Source organism: Meriones unguiculatus, chromosome 11 (genome assembly GCF_030254825.1).
Source record: "Meriones unguiculatus strain TT.TT164.6M chromosome 11, Bangor_MerUng_6.1, whole genome shotgun sequence".
Lineage (NCBI taxonomy): Eukaryota > Metazoa > Chordata > Mammalia > Rodentia > Muridae > Meriones > Meriones unguiculatus.
The window spans coordinates 54553239-54561014 of record NC_083359.1 but is presented as its reverse complement, the minus strand read 5'-3'; positions in this window follow the sequence as shown (position 1 = coordinate 54561014).

The window sequence follows — 7776 nt, the reverse complement described above, 5'->3', positions numbered from 1 at the left end:
TATACACCAGTGTTTTGCTGGCATGTATGTATGTGCACCACATGTATGCCTGGTGCCAAAGAAGACCAGAAGAGGGTGTCAGTTGCCCCGAAACCCCAGCTGAGGTTGGAGCAATGAGCCTGGCCTGTGCTCACGTGGTGTGCTCTTCTTTCAGTCAGACCTTTATGGAAATTAGTTCACTAACTATGGCTCTGTAAGCGAGTTACTGCTATGACTCAAGTTGACAGATATGATATGGAGAAGTTAAATGACTTATCTGAGGTCACACAACTAGCAAGTAATGGCACAGGGATATGATTCTAGGCAACTTACCTCTAGTGTCCACATACTTAATGACAACCCACTTTACCCTCTCATGAAAGCTCTCTCTGTCTGTCTCTTTTTCTCTCTGCCTTTCTCTCTCTTTGAGACAGGGTCTCTCTATATAGCCTTGGCTGTCCTGGAACTCGATCTATAGATCATGCTGTTCTGGAACTCATAGAGATCCTCTTGCCTCTGCCTCCTCCCCCCAACCCCCGCCACACACACACACACACACACACACACACACCTCTCTCTCTCTCTCTCTCTCTCTCTCTCTCTCTCTCTCTCTCTCTCTGCGGGGATTAAAGGTGTGCACCACATCACTTGGCTATGAAAGCACTCGCTTAAATTAGACTCCCTTTGATTGTCGGAAACAGAACCTGTCCAAGGATATGCCATGCAAGGTGGCTTCAACTGCAAGGCTTGGAGCCTGAAGGGAAAAACAGTGTGATCAGTGAGGTTCCAGGTTCCCGAGTGTTGTGGATGTTAACATGTTTTTGTTTTAATCTGAGGTGTGGGATATGGGACTGATTCAGATAGTCCACAGCAGCAAACTATTTTCCTCATTCGGGCTCTAAGAGGAGCTCTTTGCCAGCTGCAGATAGTTTAAATCTGATGACTCTGGAGAGAGAATAAATGCCAGGGCCCAGAGAATGTTTGGGAGCTCCAAGAAAGAACAGGGCTGCTGCTACTTTCCTCCCTGCAGCTCCTGGTTGTTGTTGATGCAGTGAGACAAGAAGTTGGAGATTTCTTGTGATGAGGATTGGACTGGTCCAAGAAACCCCATTCATTACCCTAACCAGCAGGAAGCAACCTCTCCTCTTGAGAACTGTGTCCCCTCTCCCACTAACCCTTTCTCTCTCTTACCTGGGGTTGGGGTATTGGAAGGGATTGGGGTGGAGTAGGAAGAAAGGGATATAAGAAATATAAATTAAAAGAGTTTTTAAAAAGTATGCCAACAAATGGCGCCCACGTGTCGGGCTTAAAATAACAGCTAATGCTGTAGAGGAGACAGCCACCATGGAGAGATGACTACACCTTTCAGGGGATGAGCATAAGGTTTACTGCGCTGCTGCCATGGGTTTCATTCCCTCTTTACTCCCAGAGGGGGTTCCCTGGTTTTGCTTCATCATCTTCCTGCATTCCATTTTAAAGAAGGTTAGAAGAATGGTTGAACAATTAGAAAGGATTGCAGAGTTGATAATGCAACTAGAAAATTTGCAGGTAGAGGTTGAAATGCTTGGAAAACAAAAAGTGCCTTTGGTATAGGGAGAATACCTGGTAACTAAGAGCTGGAATTCTCCACAACTGCCACTCAGCCCTGCTCTGAGCACTTTTGGTGTCAAGTTCCCGTAGCCTGTGGGTAGGCGGGGAGCCCAGAAGAGCACCTGAGAATGAAAAAGGGGCCAGTTACAGGAAGGACCCTCAATTAGTTTATTGCATGGAGGCCAAGGGACCTGCTGCAGTGGCCTGAACAAAGGGCACCAATTGTCACTGAGGCTGGTTGTGAGGGGAGACACACAGGCTCTGTGTGGAACAGAGCCTGATGCCCCTTTGCTTATTTTTCATACCTTTCTGCCCTCAGTGCTCCTCTCTCTCCTCACCCTCCTGTGCCTCTCCAAACCATTTTCTTCCCACCAGCTTCACCAGGGAATGAGTACTGCATGGAGGCAGCTTTGATCTTGGCCTATTCAAGGGCCTATCAACTGTCAACTCCTCTAGCCTTCTGGACAGATAAGTTCCTGATAAGTTCCCATCCTTTTAAACAAAGATTCAACAGGAGAGGATTTGTGTGCCAGAAACTGAGCCAACAGGGGGGCCGTGGAGTGCTTTGGAAACCTTCTTCCTTTGGGGGCTTGGTGTATCGCTCACCACCTTTGTTAGTCTGGACTTTTGTCTGTGCTGGGTTTGATATTTGAGTTCTCTGCGAATCCATACAGTGAACTGGCTTACATAAGAAGTTTTCCCTCCTTTTCATACTGTCAATTCTACTATCATTCTGGATGTCAACTATAGGAGAGCAGAGGATAAGGCTAACCCGGCAGCTGGGTCTGCCAGCCTCTGTACCTGGGCCAGTCACTGAGCCACTGGGCTTCTGCACCTGCACCAGGCAGGCTGGAATGTGACTGTGCTCCAATCCCTGACATAAAGAAGGACCAAGCACAGGAGAAGTGAACAAGTTTTAGGAAGCAGAGGCCTGAAGTCTTCTCCCTGAGATGCCCAAGCAGATGCCTCTTGGTCTTCTCAGCAAGAGTTTCTGTTTACCTTGGCTTCTGAGCTCCTGCTGTTGGGGGATGGGAGGAGAGAGCACACTGGAGGTGGTACTGTATAAAATGGTTAGTCATGTCAACTAGATGGTGCTGAGAAGCTCCTTAGGAGACTTGTAAAAGCACACCTCAGGGTGGGGTTGACAGGCATTCTGGAGGGATTAACATGGTCTGTGTGTGTGCCCATGTGTGTGCGTGCGAACATGCACCTATGTGAGCATGGAAACAGAAGAAGGTATCCAGTGCTCTCTTGCATCACCCTCAGCATATTATTTTGAGTCAGTATCTCTCCCTGAACTTGGGTTCACTTTTTTTTTTTTGCTAAGCTACACAGCAGCAATATTCTTCTCTTGGTCTCCTTTGGAGTTGGGGTTACATCTGTGCGTGGGATGCCTAGCTTGCTACATGGATTCTGGGGTCTGAACTATGGTCCTTTTAATTAAGCAGCAAGCACTCTTAGCCATGGAGCCAGCGCGCCCTCCCACAGTCTCAGGTGCTTCTGATTATCTTCCAAAATTGTCTTTCCCAGACCTGACAAATCCCTGAATTAGCTAGAAAGGCTTTTGTACAACTTTGGATACCGAGTGCTGATGGAGCAGTAGGTGATGAATGTCTGCATGTGGTAGAGGACACTCTGGATTTGCTCTGGAGTCCTATAGACTTGCTCCTGACCTTGGCCAAATCATTTCCCCTCTCTGGATTTAATTTCTTCAGCTGGGTAGCTATAGCTGCCTATGTATCTCATTGGATTAAAGGATAAAACAACATTCCCCCCCTCCAATGGATCCATAAGTTCATTTAATTCTTCACACAGGTAGAAGCTATTCTGAACCAGGCATGGTGGGGGTGCCTTCCCAGTACTCAGGAAGGCAGAGGCAGGCAGATCTCTGTGAATTCAAGGCCAGCCTGGTCTACAAAGGATAGCCAAGGCTACACAGAGAAACCCTGTCTCAAAAGCACCAAAAATAAATAAACTGAAATGACCTATAAAATATGGGAGATATTTTAGATATCACTAACCCATGTAAGCACCTGATGTCCAGAATTGGAGCCCATGAAATGTCTGAGCAACAAACCCATTCAGCCCAGGGCACGCGCACCCCTGGCTGCACAGTCCTGGGACTGATTTATGTATGGGTATCTTGTCTCCATACATGTCTGGGTAATGGTTTTGTGCCTTGTGCCCATGGGGGCTAGAAGAGGACAATGGATCTCCTGGAATGCTTGTGAGCTACCATGTGGGTGCTGAGAATTGACTTCTTAACCTCTGAGCCATCTCTCCAGCCCCCACACAACTGAAATTTTATAGATCCTAGAGGTAAACAGAGTTTACATTGTTGAAGCCTTACTGTTTTAAAGATTTATTTTCATTTTGTGTGTACGAGCATTTGTCTGCATGTGTGTGTATGTACCAAGTACATGCCTGGAGCCCTAGAGGCCAGAAAAGGAGGTTGGATTCTCCTGAAATTGGAGTTGCATACGGTTGTAAGCCACCACACCACCACACAGGTGCTGGGAACTGAACCGAGGTTCTCTGCAAGTAACAATTGCTCTTAACTGCTTAGTCATCTCTCTATCTCTCTTTTAAGATTTAATTATTTTATGTAGATGAGTGCTCTATCTGCATGTATACTTGCATGCCAGAAGAGGGTATCAGATCCTAGTATAGATGGTTATGAGCTACCATTTGGTTGCTGGGAATTGAACTCAGGACCTCTGGAAGAATAGTGTTCTTACCAGCTGAGCCATCTCTCCAGCCTCTCTTGAGGGCTCTAGAAATCATGTCCACTTCTCTTTCCTGTAACTGTTACCATCTCATTTATTATTATTATTATTATTGGGGTTTTTTTTGTTTTTTTTGTTTTTTGTTTTTTTTTTTTTGAGACAGGGTTTCTCTGTAGCCTTGGCTGTCCTGGACTCGCTTTGTAGACTAGGGCAGCCTTGAACTCACAGAGATCCACATGTCTATGCTTCACCAAGTGCTGGGATTACAGGTGTGCGCCACCACGTCCATCTTCACTGATAACTATTATCCCTGTTCTGGACTCTGGAAAACTGAGGCTAAACTAAAGTAAATGTGTCAGCTCACAGAGCTGGTAGTAGAGCCTAGACTCACTCCAGGGCTTGGCGGACTCCAAAGAGTGTGTGGGCATCCTGGTCCCACAGCTTCAGCTGCTCTCTGCTGGTGGCAAGGGCTGGGTGAGGGGCAGCACAGGTTAGTGTGGCCCCGTGAGGCCTTGATCGTGAGGCCTTGATGGCGTGATGGGAATGTCTGGGTCAAGGCAGAAGGTGAGCTAGAGGAAGAGAATAGACCAAAGTGGGTGAGGCTTGCAGAGCTGAATCCCAGGTAAGGCAAAGCTCCAGGCTCCTCTCCAGCAGGAGAACCCCTGGCCATACCACCATAGCTCCTAGCCAGCCTCTTCCTGTGCACATTTGTGTTAATGTTTGTTTTACGGTCATTTTCAGGTAATAAAGTTACATTGCAACTTCCTCCTCTTTTTCCTTGTGAAGTCCTCAAGGGCAAGATTCCATTACATATTACCAAGGCCTCATAAAGCCTGGTGAAGATTAGTGAGTGATTAATGAGTACCCTCAGAGGAAACTATTAATAATGATCGTTTCTAAGACTGTAAACAAACGATTCATAGGCGTTCTGCTATTTACTCATTCATTAAAATCCGTGCACATTTGCTGAATCATCAATAGCATGCCTGGCTGGGGATGTGACTCTGTGGTACAGTGGGAATCTAGCATGTTCGAGCCCCAGTTTAGTTTCCAGCATTATATTAGGAAAAAAAAAAAAAAAGTCAAGACAGCCTGTCTGTGCCCAAGGAGTTTGTGGTGGATTAGGGCACATCAAGAGCAGAAAAGACAGAGGACTGCATATGTGAAGCGCAGAGGAGGATCATGGAAGGTTCCGGGAGGGAAAAATCAGGGCTGGGCTTTGTGAACTAGGGGGACCAGGTGAGAGCCTGGTGAAAGTTACCATGGGCATACAGGGAGCCAGGGAGGGATGGGATGTGTTTGGTTGCTGCAGCCAGGGAGAAGAGTGAGGAGTAAAACACTTTTCATTTGAACATAGTATGCTTTGAATTTCACACTTGTTATCTCAAATTAACTCTTAAAGTACAGCAACAGCAATGAGCAGGAGCTGCCTATTTCTTTAAAAAATACTTATTTTTTTCAATGTTGTGTTCTTCCTATGCTCGTGCAGTACTCACAGAGGGCAGAAGAGGGCACTGGATCCTTTAGAGCAGATTTATTGTGAGCTGATAGGATTCTAATGCAAGTCTTTTGGCAACCAGTGTTTTGAACCTCTAAGCCATCTCTCAGCTCTGAGCTGGCTACTCCTGAGAGGTCTGTTTACCTGTGCTATATTGAAAACACCCTTCTGAGGGAGGCCCAGAGAGACCACAGAAGGGAGCCACTGACTTTCTCACTTTCCAGCTGGAGTAGAGACATGGAATTTGAGATGTGTGTGTGAAGGATGCATGTCTGGCCCGTGACATGCAGGGTCACCTGGCTGTACATTGCCTGTTCGATAGTGCATTCTGATGGACATCTCCAACCATTAATATGCCCAAATCAAGCAAAGAAAGAGACAGTGAAGCCAGATCAGGCTACCCTAGAACTTTCTCCAAATGAGAACATCTGTCAAAGAACGGACCAAAATGTCCCCTCCCACAGCAATGACTTTTTTTGAATGAAACTTTCTGACCAGCTATGGAAAGTGCAAAAATTAGTCCCTTCCAGGCAAAGCTACCCAGGGTAATCCCACAGCAGGCATCTGCTAGCCTTGAGGCTTACTCCTGTTTGCACGGCCAATTCCAAGCCTGTGGGTTGTACTCTGGCTTTGCTCCTTCCATAGCCAGCCAGACTTCTCCGTCATCACTGCATCAGGAGCCTCCCTGCTGTCCCATCAGGGAGGAGGCAGACTCAGGAGCCATCTACAATTCCTGGTTCCCTTCTGTCCTCTACATCCCTGGGAATGGATCTGAACTGTCGACACAGTTGTCTTTATCTGTTTTCCACGTTCTGGAACTTCTAGCATACTGGTCTTTGGAGAGAGAGTTGGCCAGAGTTGCAGTTATGGAAGCCTGCATTAAATATATTATTTTTCTAAAACAATTTTTTTTTCAATGGCTGTTGCAGTTCTCTTATTTTCCTTTCTTCCTGTGGGCTACTGAGACTGCATCTGTGACACTGGCTGCCCCATTGCCCTGGGTCCTCCCAGCTTCCGTATTACAAAGAATCTCACTGTCCACCCTGCCACCAGATGCCCAGTCTGTGGCCTGGCTGTTATCTGCGTGGACCTTTCCATCTGTGTGTGTCTTTACCCTGCAATCCGACTGGGTGACCCCTGCTTTTCCACCCCAGGGAAATGATTTGTCTACCAGCTCGCCATGCTCAAAAATCCTTCGCTGACAACAGAGGGAGTGGAATAGCCATCTGATGGACTCTGATAGTCCAAACATGGTCTTGACTGAGCTTGGCACTGTTCTCCATTGATACTCTTGAGTAGGGCTTATCTGATTACCATACTTACCTAACAAACTCTCAACACACCCTATTACCTGTGAAATTACTTCTTTAAAAGCTTTCTATGATAGTGAAAGCTCTCAAGAAGTTTTTGCAAGTGGCTAAAAACTTTGCAGTACTCCTTTACCACCTGAAGTCCTATAAGAGCAGGCACCAGTCTGGTCCTGTAGCAGTACTCTCTCTTTACCACCCAAAGTCCTGTGAGGGCAGGCACCAGTCGGGTCCTGTTTCCAGTGTTCCACATGTGTTTATTTTTTGGATGAATCACTACATCTAAACTGTCCTCAATTCTAATGCCATTTTTTTTTTTTGGTATTAAAATCTTCTAATTAGAAAAGCAATATATGGGGCTATAAAGATGGCTCAGCCGTTAAGAGCACTGGTTTCTCTGCCGGAGGACCTGGGTTCAGTTCCCAGCACCTGCAAAGAAGCTCACAACTGTTTGGTAACTCCAGCTCTAGGAAAACCAATGTCCTCTTCTAGAGTCCTTGACACCAGGTAGGGAAAAACCTAACACATGAAATTAAAAAAAAATTAAAGTAATACATATTTATTGTAGGTAATTTGAATATATTTTAAATACATGAAAATGAAACTAACTGCAGTCCACTCCTTTGAGGCAGCCATAGATAATGTTTGATGAATTTCATTGTGTTTGAATGCATCA